We start from the raw sequence: 19,611 nt of genomic DNA, 5'->3' as shown, positions 1-19,611 counted from the left end.
AAATTTTAACCAACTACTTGACTTGAAAATCAAGCTCGTGAAAAATTACATACTTCAGCTTGACTTGACTTGATTTTAGATATTTATTGCTTGACTTGATATCAAGCTACTTGATATTCACAGTATTATGCAATGAACTTATTTGTAAGCAAGAAATTTATGTCGAAGGGGCAATTCAAACTTGAAGAAATTTTCAATTTCATTGATGAAACGAATTTATAAAAGAAAATAATGAAGAGAAAATCAATTAACAGAAAAAAAAATTGCATTTAGAATAATTTGATCCATCTAGGTTTCTTCTTACCATATAAATCAACTGAATTTAGGTATTCTCTATCTGGAGTTTCGGGTCTTCCAATAGTTATGAGCATATAATGTATCAAAGTTCCTGGTGACATTGTATTGTTCATTTATTCAGTAGGTTCCTTATTATTCCTACTGAACGATATTTCTACAGATGCAGTCGTCACTTGGATAATATTAATTATTTCACAGAGCTTCTATTATATGCTGAATCTCACATCCATTTTCAAAATCTTCTAAATCGGATTAGAATCCATCTTCATAAGATTATTGATCTTTGCCTGAATGTAAAATTTAAATGATTTTATGTCTGCTAATGCAATATCTGCATTGGGAGCACAGTATTCGATACTGAGCCTCTTGGATTCACCTTCTGTGAATCTTAAATGACTAGAAGGTTTCAAATTTGCTTGAAAAAGTCATAACTTCAATCGATTTTGCATTGAACCTGTCATCCATTACGCTGTCACAATACATTTTCAAGAACTTCAATGTTTCTATAACTTTCTCATCTTGAATAAGTTTTTTATATATCACCTTTACAATATCTTTTAGATGCAATTTTGTTGTTGTAATCAACGGATTCACTTTGATCAGACAAGTCTTTTCTTTGCAAAGCATTTCTGAGATGAAAGAGTGCATTTAGCACCTCGTTCATCACATATTTATATATTTATATTCTTTTGAGATAGAACAATAAAAAAAATTATCAACTTCAAACAACAGAGCATGTGAAGATGTAATCTCAGTATTAGCAGAAGAAATGTAAACGAGGCATCATACATTTGAACGAATGATACAAGTGAACAGATAAAAACCTCAGCAAAACTCTGTCTCCTCGTAAAAGTTTGTGTATTCGTTTAAAGAATAAGCTGACATATTTATATTGAAGGGGTTCCTCTTCATCCAAACCAAACAAAATCTTCTCCATCCTTTCTCTTCACCAACGATTGACGAGTTTATAATTAAATCTGAAAACAACAAAGAAAAGAACCAGAAAGGATTAATAGATGATAGTTTCCATTATATTGATTTGAAGTCAGCGACCCATTCCGAAAAATATTCTGAAAATGAATGGAAAGCTTGAAACCCACCATAAAATTTATAAATTGAATAAGTATTCACCAAGTGGTCAATTGTTCATTCTACACCACACTCACATAGTGGCCTTACAATAGAATGCCATTTGAAGAGCATACTATTGCAACGACCATGACCAGTCCAAAGTCGAATTAAAATACACCAAACTTTCCTAGGAAGATTGAAACCTAGAACTTTCTCTGAAGAATCAACGATTAAACTTTTGTTGAAGACATTACAAGAACTCCATTCCGAAAACCAAATTTCCTTGTCACTTTCATTAGATTGAAGGAAGGTATTAATTCATAAAAGTTTGCGTGACTTCAATCTGGCAGTTTTAGTATCTGGGACGTAAGATACAATTGGAAATAATTTCGGGTATAAATGACATTTTTTCCAAGTATATGTGATAGCACACTCATTTATGTTTCAAGAAGAATGCCTTCTGTAAGCGATGAGGAACAGTCTTCTTACTTTCATGCATTCTGAGATTTTAACAATGGCATCATGCAAAACATATTGAGAATCGTGCCGAATATTTTCTTCTTTTGATGAATTGCTGAGAAGTTTGTAGATGTCCTTGAGTACATAAAGAACCTTTTAATTTTTTTTATATTTATTTCTGCAGGAAAGTGCAGTTTATGCCAACGAATGCGTTGGTCAAAGCATATAGAGCATATTTTTCTTGCCTTTTTCAGAACTATTTCTTCATAGTCCACCAACATTTGAATTTCGAACATGTGAATTTTCTGTTTGTTTAGAACGCAGTTACTGAAACTAGGTGCCATCAATTTCTACCCGGGGGGCACTGCAGAGCTGCAGGGGGCCCTGTCTCACCGGGAACGTACCTGCAACTGAAAGAAACATTGTTTGCAAGCTTGTCGAGTGGTGTCACTCCAATGCTTTGATTTTAAATATCAATAACACTGAATGTTTATACTTTCGTATTCGATTATTCGGATTGTTTGGTTCTGACATATTTTGTTGAGCAAGTTACTTCCCAGAAATACTGCTCTTCGCATCCTCGTAACCTAACCCCCTAACGGGGGTGAGTACAACCCCTTGATATTGAATAGGGATGAGGGGTGTTACGAAACCTCATTATGAAGGTCTTATCTAACACTATCTGTTCCTGAAATTTCGCTTCAAAAATTCCATCGATAACGAAATGACAGGTAAAATAGTGGAAGAGTAAATACTACTAAATAATAGGCCAATTGAAAAGTCCCCGGTCTGATGCACAGATGGCGGTGCTAGTATTAAATCCATATGATTTTTGGTTAGTACCAACCTTCAAACGATACGTGTCAATATTCTACATCAGTCCGAACATTAGTTTGTGAGATATTGCGTTGTGAGTGTAGCTAATTTAGTTATTTGAAAAAAGATGGAAAAAAAATGAATTTCGTGTGCTGATAAAATATTGCTTTTTGAAGAGAAAAATACAGTTGAAGCAAAATATTGGCTTGATGAAGAGTTTCCGGAATCTGAACCAGAAAAATCAATCATCATTGATTGGTGATTGGTGTGCTAAGTTTAAACGTGGTGAAATGAACACCGAAGACGGCGAACGCAGTGGACGCCCAAAAGGGGCTGTCACCGACGAGAAAATAACAAAAGTTCACAAAATAATTTCGAATGATAGTAAAGTGGAGTTTATCGAGATAGCAGACATTGTGAAGATATCATCTGAACGTGTATATCTAATCATTCTCGAATATTCGTACATGAGAAAGCTGTGTGCAAAATAGGGGCCGCGCGAGCTTACAATCGTTCAAAAGCAACAACGTGTTAATGTGTTTGAAGCTGTTCAAGTGCAAAAAAACTTGAATTTTTGCGTCGATATGTAACAATGGATGAAACATGGCTCCATCATTTCAGTCCGGAGTCCAATCGACAGTCAGCTGAGTGGACTGCACACGATGAACCGAATCCAAAGCATGGAAAAACACAACAGTCAGCTGGCAAGGAAATGGCATCAGTATTCAGGGATGCGCAAGGTATATTATTCATTGATTACCTCCAAAAGGGCCAGACCATCAATAGTGATTATTATATAGCGTTATTAGATCGTTTAAAGGATGAAATCGTTAAAAAAGACCCCATTTGAAGAAAAAAAAGGTGCTGTTTCATCAAGACAATGCACCGTGTCACAAATCAATGAAAACAATGGCAAATTTGTATAAATTGGGCTTCGAATTGTTTCTGTATCCACCGTATTCGCCAGATCTGTCCCCTAGCGACTTTTTCCTGAACTCAAACCACAACAAAATGCTTGCTGGAAATAAAATTTGCTTCAATGAAGAAGTAATCGCCAAAACTGAGGCCTATTTTGAAGCGAAAGACAAATCGAACTACAAAAATGGTATCGAAAAGTTGGAAGATCGCAATAATCGCTGTGTCGCCCTCGAAGGCAATTCTGTTGTAATAAAATCGAATTTTCCCGAAAAAAATGTGTTTTACTATGGTGGAACGAGAACTTTTCAATTGGCCTGTTACCTTTGAAATGTGTCGGATACGAATAATATTCGCGAGTAAATTTCACATTACCTCTTTCTCTATTTTCGCTGTTATTTCATGATCGATGGATATATTGAAGAGACATTTTATGGTTAGATATTACTCGATACGATATTCAAAATTAGTTATCGCAACCTCATGTGGTTGTGGTTGTGGTCTCCTCCTCTAGGGGTTGAAATTCCGAGGATGAAAAGAGGGGAAAGTTGTTGCCCCACGATATTAACGGGCCACAGCGATTTTCCACATTTTCATTTTGAAGTCGGAAAATCAAGGTGTTGAGTTTTCGTTGGACCCTCAGGATATATGTAGATATTTAATTTATGTACAGGAATATGAACAAGGAATGGCAAGATTATCAGGCTTTCAATATTATTCTGCAAGAAATGTGGCTACTTTGTAACGAGTGTTTTTTTTCGAGGTATATAACTTTAAGTTGGCATTTCTGTTCGAGATTGCAACCGATTTAACAGCTGTCAAGTGATTTATTCTCAGTTTGGTTTGGCAATTCACTATGAATAGACTCACGCCTGAACAACGCTTGCAAATAGTGCAATTTTATTTCGAACATAATGGTTCTGTGCGGAATACGTATCGCGCACTACGTCCATTTTATTTTGTTTAGCGATGAAGCGCGCTTCTGGTTGGATGACTACGTCAACAAACAAAACTGCCGCATTTGGAGTGAAGTTAATCCTCAAGTGTATGTCGAAACACCGTAACATCCAGAAAAACTGACTGTTCGGTGCGCTTTATGGGCTGGTGGAATCATTGGTCCGTACTTCTTCAAAAACGATGATGGCCAGAACGTTACAGTCAATGGTGATCGGTATAGAGCCATGATTACCAACTTTTTCGTTCCTGAATTGAACAACCATGATGTCCAGGAGCTGTAGTTCCAACAAGACGGCGCAACATGTCACATAGCTCGTGCCACAATCGATTTATTGAAAGACACGTCTGGTGACTGCCTAATTTCACGTTTTGGACCTGTGAATTGGCCTCCAAGATCTTGTGATTCAACACCGCTAGACTACTTTCTGTGGGGCTATGTAAAGTCATTGGTCTATGCGGATAAGCCACAAACCCTTGAGCATTTGGAAGAAAACATTCGCCGTGTTATTACCGATATACGGCCACAAATGTTGGAAAAAGTCATCGAAAATTGGACGTCCAGATTGGACTACATCCGAGCCAATTGTGGCGGTCATATACCAGAAATCATATTCAAAATGTAATACCACAAGATTATCTTGCGGATAAATAAAATTCATGTCAATCGAATAATCCATCGTTGTTTTATTGCAATTTAAAGTTCTATAGCTCTAAAAAAACACCCTTTATATTCCTGCTCATGTAACTACGAATACGAAATTCGAATATTCTCCTATTCCTATACAAGTTGAAAAATTGTTGAGATCATACTATTGTAACGACCACGACCAGTCCTAAGTCGATTTAAAATCAAATTTTCCTAGGAAGATTGAAACCTGAAACTTTCCCTGAAGGATCAACGATTAGAGCTTTATTGAAAACATTACAAGAACTCCATTCCGAACGCCAAATTTCCTTGTCACTTTCAATGGAAGGTATTAATCCATAAAGGTTTGCGTGACATCAATCTGGCAGTTCTAGTATGTGAGAGGTAAGATATAATTGGCAATAATTTCGGGTAGAATAGAATAGTTAATTGTGACATAAACATGCATCGCGGAGGCTGACGTCTGTACGCGATATACAATTGACATACACTGTGTCCGTAAAGTATGGAACAAATTCAATTTTAGCTAAACATACCATTTTAATCCTGGAACATGTAGATTTTTATTTTAATTTACCGTATTTTGAAGTAATAATCTAATATACAGGGTGAAATGACTTTCGAGTAATGACGTCACCGCTTTTTTTTTAAATGGAACACCCCCATTTTGTCTAAATTTTCCGATTACTCTAGCTGAGCTGATTCCGAAAATGTATCACATGTTGATTCCAATTGGTACAGGGTGGACAAAAATACAATAGTTTTGTGTGTGCTCATAAAGTAACGACTAACATTCTTAAATTCTTATTGTTAAATTAACAATATTATCAAAAATACTTATTGGTAAATTAAAATTAAAAATCGACAAGTTTCAGGATTATTTCTTAAAATGGTCTGTTTAGCTAAAAATAAATTTGTTCCATACTTTACGGACACAGTGTATAACCAATATTAAAGTAGCCACACTTAAAATAATGTTATTCTGAATCAAATACTGCCCACGTACTGAGGTTTCAAGGGCGTAGCTTTCGTCCAGGAAGAGTTGCAGCCTCGGGAATTGTCTCGAGAATTTGGGAAAAAAATTGAATTTTCCCCCAAAAATAAAAATGTTTTTCAAACATCAAGCTCCGAGCCAACACATATGAAGGTTTCAAGGGCGTAGCTCACGTCTAGGAGAAGTTGCAGCCTCGTGAAGATTATTATCAATGTTTTTCTCGAAAATTTCAGATTTTACCTATAATTTCTGAAATAATGTACTGATCGCCCAACTACAAGCATTTTCGTGATCAACATTGTCGCATCAATTAATAAAATGATACTATATTCCCATGAAGGAACTTTTATTTTTTTTTTAATTTTCTAAGGGTTATGTATGGAACATTTTACGAAAATATTTCGACAAAAAATTTTTCAGGTGAGATCGAAATTGGGCTAATCAGAGATTGTCAATTCTGGCACCGCGAACCGATTCTTCGTAGAGCTCACAGTTTTGGGGAAATTTGATTTCGAAATTTAGGAAAAAATTTAAACCATACAAAACAACAGTATTGAGCAGCAGAAAAAACCAAGGCTGAAGCTGGCTTACGAAGGAATGTGGCTCCTTTGTATATTCCTGCTCCTGTAACTACTAAATTTTAATATTCTCCTATTCTTATACCAGTTCATTATTCAAGGTTCAAGAAGTTGGAAAATTGTGGAGAGCATACTATTGCAACGACCATGACCATGACCTAGGAAGATTGAAAACTAAAACTTTGGCTGAAGGATCAACTATAAGATCTTTGTTGAAAACATTACAAGAACTCCATTCCGAACACCAAGTTTCCTTGTCACTTTCATTGAATTGAAGGAAAGTATTAACTCACAAAGGTTTGCGTAACTTTAATCTGGAAGTTCTAGTATTTGAGAGGTAAAATAAAATTGGCAATAATTTCGGGTAGAATAGAATAGTTTATTGTGACATAAACATAAATCGCAGAGGCTGAAGCCTCTACGCGATATACAATTAACATATAAACAATATTAACATCACCACATTCAAAATAAAATCTCATTCTGAATCAAAAACTGAGTGAACAAAGAAATTTATCGATTTATGTCAAAAATGAGGATAACTTAAAGTGTCGAGAACTCAGTGATAAATCTGTAGTGTTGTAACTATGCACTGTTGATTTAAGTTCTTTATTCTGACGTCATTTCATCTTTTATGTAGCTTTTGTTGTGTAAAACTTGAAATAAAGAAAATTCTCTATCTATCTATCACTTTGGTGATGTGTAGTTGAGGATCTCGAGGCAAATCCTTTTTCAAAAATTCATTTTCTTATCATACTTCGCTGTTTCTTAATATGTCTTATGTCTTTCAGGTTCTTTGGTATAATGCTATAAATGCGTGGAGCTAAATATGTGAAGCAGCTTTGTCCAATTCGCTTTTCTGCTCTAGGAATCACGTGGATTATCTTACCTCTAGTTTCATACCTGCGTTCGGTTTGTCTTAATGTGAGTTTAATTCTTTTAAAACAGAAGGCCGTAAACATCTGGGATAAAATAACTGGTGAAGATTCATTGATAGAAATAAAAGATTTTCCCACTGGACCTTAAAATTCAAAGAACAGAATAATAATAGGAAAACCACTAATGTTAAGTCTGGCTGAAGAGCAAGACTGGGATCCTGTTGAAATTCGCATTTATGCCATTTTTGAAGAAATTCGGTTACTCAATTCCCCTGCTAAGGTGTTATCCAAAATGATTCGTCATCAGTGAGTGGAACATCATTCTTTGGAGCCATTCCCAGTTCAAAATTTCAAAAATACAGATATTGAGACTAAATGATAGAGCAGTCAGATCGGAGATCAAGCGCATACAAAGATAATTCGTAGGAAAATAATAATTTATTCCGCAAACCAAACGTTACGAAAATGCAAAAAGCCTTCATTTTCAAAGGGTCGACCTTATCCATTACATGTGTACCTAAAATAATCGAAGACCAAACTTAATCTTGTTTATTTTCCGAAATCTGTGTTGCGATATGATTTTCATGATGCAGTGAAAAACTGGATTCCAACTGCGTGGATAATGACAAAGAGTGGGTCGAAGTTAATCATAAACTCTGGATGAATTTCATAGTTTTTGCGGTTGATGTTATGAAAATTGATACTTTCAACGCTTTTCAGGGGGAAATTGAGACTTTTTTCCTCACTTTGCGTGGGTTGCTAGATGATTAAAATGATTATAGTTCTTCTCAATCAATAAGGAAGTTCAGTGGCGGAACTGCTGCATTAGAAACTTCAGTATAAAAACAGAAACAACTAACGAGCTCATTATAAGCGAAAATTCGAACGTTTTTCTTTTTGGGACTATGTAGTGTGTATTACTCATCAAGATATGGAAAAACGAATTGAATACTCTTCACTATTTTCAATCTCTCAGAATTTGTGAATCAATTAGAAGGTAAACAGGGTGCCCAAGTGAATCTACACTCTACAGGCAATTTGCAACGAAAGAATATATGGTCGGATTATCTTTCGTTGTGAAGTTATGTAAGATTCTTATAGTTTGGATAATTCATATTCCTCTCTAAAAGCATTATAGCTACTTATGAAGATAAACTTCGGATATTGAACGATTCTGTATCGGAAAGTTGTTGTAATAATTTATGATTCTCAGAAATAATATCTGGTGGATTTTTGGATTATGTTGGAGCAAAAGTCTTTTCATTGATGGAGATTATTATTTCCAGAAGGAGGATAAGAAGATGAAAGAGGCAAGTTCGAAGTTATGAAGTGAGAAACTCATGCTGAATTCGATAACATTCCGCTGTATTTGGTTATTAGAATTTGAAAATAGAGGAAAAAAGGGAGATGAGGAAGGAATTGACTGGGTGAGAACTTTCTTACGGTTTCTAAACATATAGGTTTGCTATTTTAAACTTTTTGTTTTTTCTTTCCGTGATCAGTTCTCTTTGCCCAAATATCTGCAATTTTCGCATTTTGAGCCGAGATCGGTTTTGGATTACCGTTGCATCATCTAGAGGCCGATCTGAGGTAAGCAAGAAATTCTTCCTTTTTCAAAAAGCCATTTTTTCATCATAATATTTCATTTCTTACTATGTTTTATGTCTTTCAGGTTCTTCGGGATCAGGCTATAAATGCGTGGGGCTAATTATGTGAAGCAGCTTCGTCCAATTCGCTTTTCCTCTCTAGGAATCACGTGGATTATCTTACCTCTGCGTTCGGTTTGTCTTAATGTGATTTCAATTCTTCCAGAACAGATGACCGTTAACATCTGGGATACAAATAACTAGTGAGGATTCATTGATAGAAATGAAATAATTCTTGACTGCAACCTGTCTACGAACATGAGGCGGAGGTAACAGGTGTTTTTTTTCGAGGTATATAACTTTAAGTTGGCATTACTGTTCAAGATGGCAACCGAAATAACGGCTGTCAAATGATTTTATCTCAGTTTGGTTTGGCAATTCATCATGAATAGACTCACGCCTGAACAACGCTTGCAAATAGTGCAATTTCATTTCGAAAATAATGGTTCTGTGCGGAATGCGTATCGCGCACTAGGTCCATTTTATTTTGTTTAGCGATGAAGCGCACTTCTGGTTGAATGGCTACGTCAACAAACAAAACTGCCGCATTTGGAGTGAAGCTAATCCTCAAGCGTATGTCGAAACACCGTTACATCCAGAAAAACTGACCGTTTGGTGCGTTTTATGGGCTGGTGGAATCATTGGTCCGTACTTCTTCAAAAACGATGATGGTCAGAACGTTACAGTCAATGGTGATCGGTATAGAGCCATGATTACTAACTTTTTCATTCCTGAATTGAACACCCATGATGTTCAGGAGCTGTGGTTCCAACGAGACGGCGCAACATGTCACACAGCTCGTGCCACAATCGATTCATTGAAATACACGTTTGGTAACCGCCTAATTTCACGTTTTGGACCTGTGAATTGGTCTCCAAGATCTTGTGATTTAACACCGCTAGACTACTTTCTGTGGGGCTATGTAAAGTCATTGGTCTATGTGGATAAGCCACAAACCCTTGACCATTTGGAAGACAACATTCGCCGTGTCATCGAAAATTGGACGTCCAGATTGGACTACATCCGAGCCAGCCGTGGCGGTCATATGCCAGAAATCATATTTAAAATGTAATGCCACAAGATTATCTTGCAGATAAATAAAATTCATGTCAATCGAATAATCCATCGTTGTTTTATTGCAATTTAAAGTTCTATAGCTCTAAAAAAAACACCCTTTATATGTGATAGCACTAAAAATCGATGTAAAGGTGTAGATCTACTAGTTATACTGATAATTCTCATAGAAACGTTAAACTGTGCATCAAGTTTAGGAAAATGAGCACTATTGAACCAAACAGAACAACAGTATTCAGCAGCTGAAAAACCCAAGGCCAAAGCTGTCTTACGAAGAGTGCTGGCACCAGCACCCCATGAAAAACCAGCTATTTAAAAAAAAAATATTATTCCTCAACTTCAATTTCATACGAAAATTTTCCCACTGGCCTTTAAATTCAAAGAACAGAATAATAATAGGAAAAGCACTAATGTAAAGTCTGGCTAAAGAGCACGACTGCGATCCTGTTCAAATTCGTATTTATGCCATTTTTGAAGAAATTCGGTTACTCAATTCACCTGCTAAGGTGTTATCCAAAATGATTTGTCATCAGTGAGTGGAATATCATGCTTTGGGGCAATTTGAAGTTAAAAATTTCAAAAATACAGATATTGAGACTATATGATAGAGCAGTCAGTTCGGAGATCGAGCGCATTCAAAGATAATTCGTAGGAAAACAATTTATTCTGCAAACCAAACGTCACGAATATGCAAAAAGCCTTCATTCTCAAAGGGTCTAGCTTATCCATTACATGTGTACCTAAAATAATCGAAGACCAACTTAACCTTTTTCCGAAATGTGTGTTGCATTATGGTTTCCATGATGCTGTTAAAAACTGTATTCCAACTCCGTGGATAATGACAAAGAGTGGGACGAAGTTAATCATAAACTCTGGATAAATTTCATAGTTTTTGCGGTTGATGTTATGAAAATTGATACTTTCAACGCTTTTCAGGAGGAAATTGAGACTTTTTTCCTCACTTTGCGTGGGTTGCTACGTTGCTAGATGATTAAAATAATTATAGTTCTTCTCAGCTCAGCTCTTCAGTATAAAAACAGAAACAACTAACGAGCTCATTATAATCGAAAATTCAAACGTTGTTCTTTTTGGGACGATGTAGTACCTATTATTTTTCGAGATATGGAAAAGCGAATATTGAATACTCTACATTATTTTCCATCTCTGTGAATTTATTAATTAATTAGAAGGTATACAGGGTGTCAAAATTATCTCTGGCCAAATTTCAAGTAATTCTACACTCCAAAAGCAATTGGCAACAAAAGATATATGGTCCGATTATCTTTCGTTTTGAATTAATGCAAGATTCTTATAGTTTTGATCATTTCTATTCGTCTCTAAAAGCATTAGTAGTTATTTATGAAGAGATACTTTGATATTCAATGATTCAGTATCGGAAAGTAATAATTTATGATTTTCAGAGATAACAGCTGATGGATATTAGGATGGATATTCGTATTATGTTGAAGCAAAAGTAATGAATTCTCAGTAATCGAGTTTCTTATTTCCTGAAAAGGATAAGAAGATAAAAGAGGCATGGTTCGAAATGATGAAATGAGAAAGTTATACTGACTTCGATAACATTCTGCTATATTCGGTTGATAGAAATTGAAAATGAACTCGATCTTTTTACAAGAAAGGAAGATGAGTGAGGAGTTGACAAGGTGAAAAACTTCTTTAGTTTGCTAAACATATTCTAGCCTTATAGGTTTGCTATCTCAAACTATTTGTTTTATCTATCTGTGATCAGTTCTCATTGTCCAAATATCTGTGATTTTTGCATTTCGAGTCGAGATTGTTTTGAATAATTGAGTTTAACTCACTGAAAAAGAATTCGAGATTGATAATATCTTTTCTGTCCGGTTGTCCGCTGTAGATATGGCAATTTTCGAAAATGTGATCGAGACTTGAAATTTTCATCGAAAGTGATCGAATATCTCAGTTGTATTGACTAGTAAGCAAAATCAATTAACATCCTGTGAAGAAGTGGAGAAAATTAAACTACCAATCATGCAGTTATTATTTTGATATGACTAGAACACTTTTTTGGCAGCTATTTCAACAGTGACATTTCAAATCAATTCATTCTGAAACGGTACGAGATTGAACGAGAATTTTTCAGAACGAAAGTGGAAATGAAGATTATCTCGTTAAAATGTAATGATCAAAGTTGGTATATCTGATAGTTTGTGTTCCAGTTCACAGACTGGCAAATTTTTGTCGAAATCAGAAATAATTATCACTTCTATTTAGGGAGACATAGAGGTTTTCAGCCCAGAATTATATTATTTAGATAGGCTTGTGAAACGAGAAAACTCGACCAGCATAGTAGGAGTTATGGAGGTTTTTATCTATTTGTTTCCACTTGCCTGGATCAACTACAATTATCATGGTAAGGACTTTTGAGGAATTATTCGTACGAGTTGTCTCAATTGAAAGGAACATGAAAGTGAAGTTCAAAGGATTCGCATCATCTTTCATGTATTCTGAAATAACAAAATCAACAAATTACATATGAGAACTCTCGTTCTATCTGCAAGCATGGTTCTTTCAGTCGAAATTTGCATACTAATTGGTAATTTCATGTCATTGACCGGATTTCTGTATAATTTTTCGTGCTCGATATACAGGGTTTCGCACCAGGAATTACGTGATTTTATATGAAATATTTTTACCCTCGACTCCGGATGTGTGCTGATGATGCTTTCGAAGTAAAATGTTCTTTTCAAGGAGATCTCCCACTCTTTCGTCTTCTTGATTTGTTTGAGATTGATGAAATATTTATTTATTGTCACAAAATTATCATAATATCATTTTTATAAATTAATTCGATTTAGGACATCTCATATGTCATAAAGTTTTGATCATTTCTATTCCTCTCTGAAAGCATTAGTAGCTCTGTAAGAATATACATTTCGGATATTCAGTATCGGAAAGTTGTAATAATTTATGTATTTCCAGAAATAATAGCTGATGGATATTTGGATTATGTTGAAGCAAAAGCCTTTTCACTGAACGAGATTCTTATTTCCTGAAGGAGGATAAGAAGATGAAAGAAGTAAGTTCGAAATGGTGAAGTAAGGAACTCATATTGAATTCTGCTATATTCGGTTGATAGAAATTGAAAATGGACTCGGTTTTATAAGAAAAAAGAAAGATGAGAAAGGACTTGACAAGAAAGGAAACTTCCAAGGCTTTCTAAACATATTCTAGCCTTATAGGTTTGCTATCCCACACTATTTGTTGCTTTCCCGTGATTTGTTCCCTTTACCCAAATATAAGGGATTTATGCATTTTGAGCCGAGAATGGTTTTGAATAATTGGGTTCAACTCACTGAAAAAGAATTCGAGATTGATAATATCTGTCCGGCTGTCCGCTCCACCTTCGGTGTCGGGCTCTTTCTCCAAAAATGAAAATGACCGAATGCAGTTTTTCAAAGAAAACAAGCTGGAATGCGAAATTATCCGGTCATTTTGATGCACGAGAGTATTTCGGGGGAATATTTCCCGAATAAACTGTTACATTACTTGTCAAACTGATTTAGAATGGAACTGCCATAGATTCGAACTGTGTAAGATGCATAGAAACTATGCATCTATGACAGAACAATTATCGCAGTGCTGTTTCGTTTCCTACAATCGCTGTAATTTTCGATAACTGTTCTCCATATACATAGAATTTTTGACAGGAGGGAAATATTCATCGAAAGTGATCGAATATCTCAGTTGTATTGACTAGTAAGCAAAATCAATTAACATCCTGTGGAGAAGTGGAGAAAATCAAACTACCAATCATGCAGTTATTATTTTGATATGACTAAAACACTTTTTTGGCAGCTATTTCAACAGTGACATTACAAATTCATTCATTCTGAAACGATACGAGATTGCACGAGAATTTTTCCGAATGAAAGTGGAAATAAAGATTATCTCGTTAAAATGTAATGATCAAAGTTTGTATATCTGATAGTTTGTGTTCCAGTTCACAGACTGGAGAATTTTTGTCGAAATCAGAAATAATTATCACTTCTATTTAGGGAGGCATGGAGGTTTTCAGCCCAGAATTCTATTATTTAGATAGGCTTGAGAAACGAGAAAACTCGACCAGCATAATAGAAGTTTTGGGGTTTTTATCTATTTGTTTCCACATGCCTGGATAAACTACAATTATGATGGTGAGGAATTTTGAAGAATTATTCGTACGACTTGTCTCAATTGAAAGAAACATGAACGTGAAGCTCATATGATTCGCAAACTTTCATCTATTCTAAACTGACAAAATCAACAAATTACATATGAGAACTCTCGTTCTATCAGCAAACATGGTTCTTTCAGTCGAAATTTGCATACAAATTGGTAATTTCATGTCATTGACAGGATTTCTGTATAATTTTTCGTGCTCAATATACAGGGTTTCGCATCAGGAATTACGTGATTATATATGAAATATTTTCCCGCGACTCCGGGTACGTGCTGATGGTGTTTTTGATCGCAAACGTTCTTTTTAAGGAGATCTCCCACTCTTTTCGTCTTCTAGATTTGTTTGAGAATGATGAAATATTTGTTTATTGTAACGAAGTTAGCCTAATAATAATTTTATCAATTAATTTCATTTAGGGCATCTCTTCTGTAGTGAACAGTCCAATTAATATAATATCGAAATATTGTAATGTTTTATAACTATACTTTTGATACATATTTGTCGGAACATACAATTATTCCAACAATGATGAAACTGATTTTAAAAAACTAGAAGTAATTAATAATCCAATCAACATAAAATATTATGTTGATTGGATTGAATTGAATTTTATATTTTCATACAATTTTTTCGGTTCGAAGTAATTGTTATGATAATGTCATTTCTGGGCCAATATAGGGTATACCTAATTGGGAGTACAAATGAAAATGGGAGATTCCTCATGCTTTTTGAAGGGAAAAAATACAGTTGAAGCAAAATCTTGGCTTGATGAAAAGTTTCCGGGGTCTGCACCAGGAAAATCAACCATCATTGAATGGTATGTTAAGTTTAAACGTGGTGAAATGAGCACCGAAGACGACGAACGCAGTGGACGCCCAAAAGAGGCTGTCCAAAAGAGCCAGACCATCAACAGCGATTATTATATAGCGTTATTGGATCATTTAAATGATGAAATCGTTGAAGAACGGCCCCATTTGAAGGAAAATAAAGTGCTGTTTCATCAAGACAATGAAAACAATTGCAAAATTACATGAATTGGGCTTCGAATTCGTATTCGCCTGATCTGGCCTCCAGCGACTTTTTCCTGTTCTCAGACCTCAAAAGAATGCTCGCTGGAAAGAAATTTAGCGCCAATGACGAAGTAATCGCCTAAACTGAGGCCTATTTTGAAGCGAAAGACAAACGTGGTACAAAAATGGTATCGAAAAGTTGGAAGATCGCTATAATCGCTGTATCGCCCTCGTAGGCAATTATGTTGAATGACAAAAACGAATTTCATTGGCTGAAATTATATTTTGCGTGTATTCTATAAAGAAAAATAATTCCAAGCCTCTTGCAAACTTTCGTAATGATAGCGTCATTCGAATAATGAAATATTCAAGAAGAATATCGAAATGAAACTAGGAAAGAACTCACTGTTGGGAGCTTTTGAGCGCTTGGAGACCACTTATATACCTGAAAACAGTTATGTGATTTCCAAGGGTGCAAGCTCCTGACTTCATGTCAGTGCTTCTCTCATTTTTCAAATAAGGTAAATAGTGGTTGCTGAAGAGGAGAGCAAAGAAATTAGACAAATACAATGAGAACACGCTGGCTGGGTTTGCTCTGAATGAATTACTCGCTCATTTTTTCCGTTATAAGGGCAGAAACATAACAGAAGAAGAGATCCTCAAAATGTGCACGTTTCGTGTTCCAATTAAAAGAGTATCATGAGCGGAAGACAGGAAGGAACTCATTGAAATCTACAGGAATATTTTCCGTACACCTCGCAAACATTATTGAACATGCTTTGAAATACGAGTACACGTGACAAGCATTAGAATATGAGGGAATGTTGGAAAAGAGGTTGCACATGCAACTTGAAGTGAACACATCCATGTTCAGGCTTTATAATTTCTAATTATATGCATGTTTTCACAACACTCATCTTGAATTTGTTGCACATTCATATAATGAACATACGGAGTGTTTATGAAAAAATTGGGTTGAAATAGGATTCCCTAATTACGAGAGCTACTATTCACATATTGAGAATTGGCGACACTGATATTGCCAGGTGAAATCTGATATTGCCATCATAAAATTTGACATTTTTTGTGTTTTAAGTACTCATAACGTTAAGGAGCACAATTTTTGTTGTTTTCGAGCTATGTATGCGTAAATTGTAACTCTCGTATTCCTGAAATTGAATTGATCGCTTTTAACGCACATGACTTAATTTTGAGAGATTCATGAGAGGAATAAAGGGCTCTAACTGATTTTCAATATTCGTCCTACTTTAAAAATTGACTTCCACGTATAGTATTATTAAAAACAATCTACGATTGCGAATTGATAATGATTTTCATTGAATTAATTGATACTAGAATACAACAATGATTTTTCAGAACAAGAAATAAATGCCAACGGAAATAATCCCCTATAACAAATGAATGAAATAAAAGAGTAACATATCAAATGATATCTTCAAAATTACAAAACGGATGGTTCAAATACACTTTTTCAACTTGAGATCAAATGTAAGTAAGAATTCATTTTATCGAACAATATAATTTTCCTTTTCAAAACGTGAAAATGCCACATCAAATACGAATATCCCCTTATAGGGTAGTGAACTTTTCAGAAAATGCATCAATGATGGAATATCACAATGCTTTTCTTTGAACGTGACAACACAATGGACAGTAGAAATATTTCCGTATTGGAAATTGAACGAGGTGAGAGAGCGATGACCCTTTATAATGCACATTTATAGGACTTATTTCTGAGAAAAGTCTGTGCCTTATTATGCCTTATTCGATATCCTTTCCATACTACTGAATGGAGTTGCGAAGTCTTTTTGAACAGTTGATTTTTTGTGAATGGATTATGGAGTCGATGCTTTTTGAAGGAATACATCGGTTTTTCAGAACATGAAATCAACGCCAACAGGATTATTTCTGAAAAAAAAAAAATTAATGATGAAGAAGATTGAAGATCGCAGTAATTGATAACATCTTTTACGTGTGAATATATTGAATTGAGTTATTACTAATTTGAAATAACTGGTAATTATTAATTGATAGAGAATAACAAACCTTTCATGGCACTCTATGTACCAGAAGGAAACGAGATGGTTCTACCACGCGAATATTTCATGCCCAGCAACAATATCCACGTCTAGAGCTATTCCCAAAATGCATTGGGATATCAAAATGCCTTTTATATGTGGGAATTTAAACACTAGCAGGAATATTCTAGTAAATGAATTGAATGAGGTGAAACACTAACGACCTAAGAGAGTACTTGTTTTAGGGCAGAATCATAGAAGAAGAAGGTCTATTACTCAAAGTCGGGATCTGGAATATAGAAAAATTGAATCGTCAGCAGGAATATTTCCAATTGAGGAATTAAATGACAAATGACGACTTCATATTTATAGAACTTCATTGAGAAGTCGACCAAAATGTTGTTCGTGGATCAGAATTGGATGGCAGCAGGAATAATTCCGCTTGAGGAATTAAATAGCAAATGATAACTTGATATTAAGAGAACTTCAGGGAAAACACTGAAGTGGACCAGAATGGTGTTCGTTGAAGTCAAAATTGGATCGGCAGCAGGAATATTTCTTTTTGAGGAATTGAATGACAACTGATAGCTTCATATTCATAGAATTTCACTGAGAAATAAAATCGTGGACATTATGATGTTAGTAGAAGTAAAAATTTACGTTTGAGGAATTAAATGGCAAATGATAACTTGATATTTAGAGAATTTCACAGAAAAATACTCTAAAGTGGACATGAATGGTGCTCGTTGAAGTCAAAATTGGATCGGCAGCAGGAATATTTCTTTGTGAGGAATTGAATGACAACTGATAGCTTCATATTCATAGAATTTCACTGAGAAATAAAATCGTGGACATTATGATGTTAGTAGAAGTAAAAATTTCCGTTTGAGGAATTAAATGACAACTTTGATGATAACTTCATATTTATAGAACTTCACTGAAAAGTTCGTGGATCAGAATTGGATGACAGCAGGAATAATTTCGTTTGTGGAATTAAATGGCAAATGATAACTTGATATTTAGAGGATTTCACTGAAAAATACTGAAGTGGACATGAACGGTGCTCGTTGAAGTCAAAATTGTATCGGCAGCAGGAATATTTCTTTTTATGAATTGAATGACATCTAATAACTTCATATTTATAGAATTCCACTGAAAAATAATATTGTGGACAGTATGGTGTTCGTAGAAGTCAAATTTGGATCGGCAGCAGGAATATTTCTTTCTGAGGAATTGAATGACATCTGATAATTTAATATTTATAGAACTTAAATGAAGAACAATATAATATATCAGAATGGTGTTCGAAGAAGTCGAAATTGTATCGGCAGCAGGAATATTGTCGTTTGGGGAATTGAATGACAAATGAAAACGTCCTACTCATTTAACTCCACTGAAAAATAATATAGTGAACCATAATGGTGTTCAAAGAAGTCAGCATTAGATCCCGGTAGCAGGAATATATCCGTTTGAGGAATCAAATGATATATGATAATTTCATATTTATGGAACTTAAATGAAACACAATATAATAGACCAGAATGATGTTCGAAGAAGTTAAAATTGGATCGGCAGCAGAAATATTTCCGTTTGAGGAATTAAATGTAAAATGATAGTTTCATATTGTGAGGAAGAGAATGATGATCTGAAAGCTCTCGCTTGCTTTTCTTGTCGGCATCACTTTTGAATTTGAACTCCTCTAAAACCAAGGTGATTGTATTTAGCAGACATAAGACACAGGTTATGTCGCGACTGAATATTGTATTGGATGATGTTAAGCTGACTTGCGTCAGCTCTGCGAGGAACTTGGGACTTTTGATGGACTCGGAATTGAGATTCAAGGAACATGTAATAATGTGCATTCAATGGGCTTATGCGAACCTAAAAAGATTATACCCTCACAGGCATTATCTTATAACAAAATTAAAAATTTTGCTGACGGAGTCTCTGGTTCTTAGTCATTTCAACTTTTGCGACGCAGTTTATGGTCCATGTTTGACAGTACAGTAAGAAGATACAGAAAGTACATA

The sequence above is a fragment of the Harmonia axyridis genome, chromosome X (assembly GCF_914767665.1).
Source record: "Harmonia axyridis chromosome X, icHarAxyr1.1, whole genome shotgun sequence".
In the NCBI taxonomy this organism is placed as follows: Eukaryota; Metazoa; Arthropoda; class Insecta; order Coleoptera; family Coccinellidae; genus Harmonia; species Harmonia axyridis.
This window is presented reverse-complemented; position numbering follows the sequence as displayed.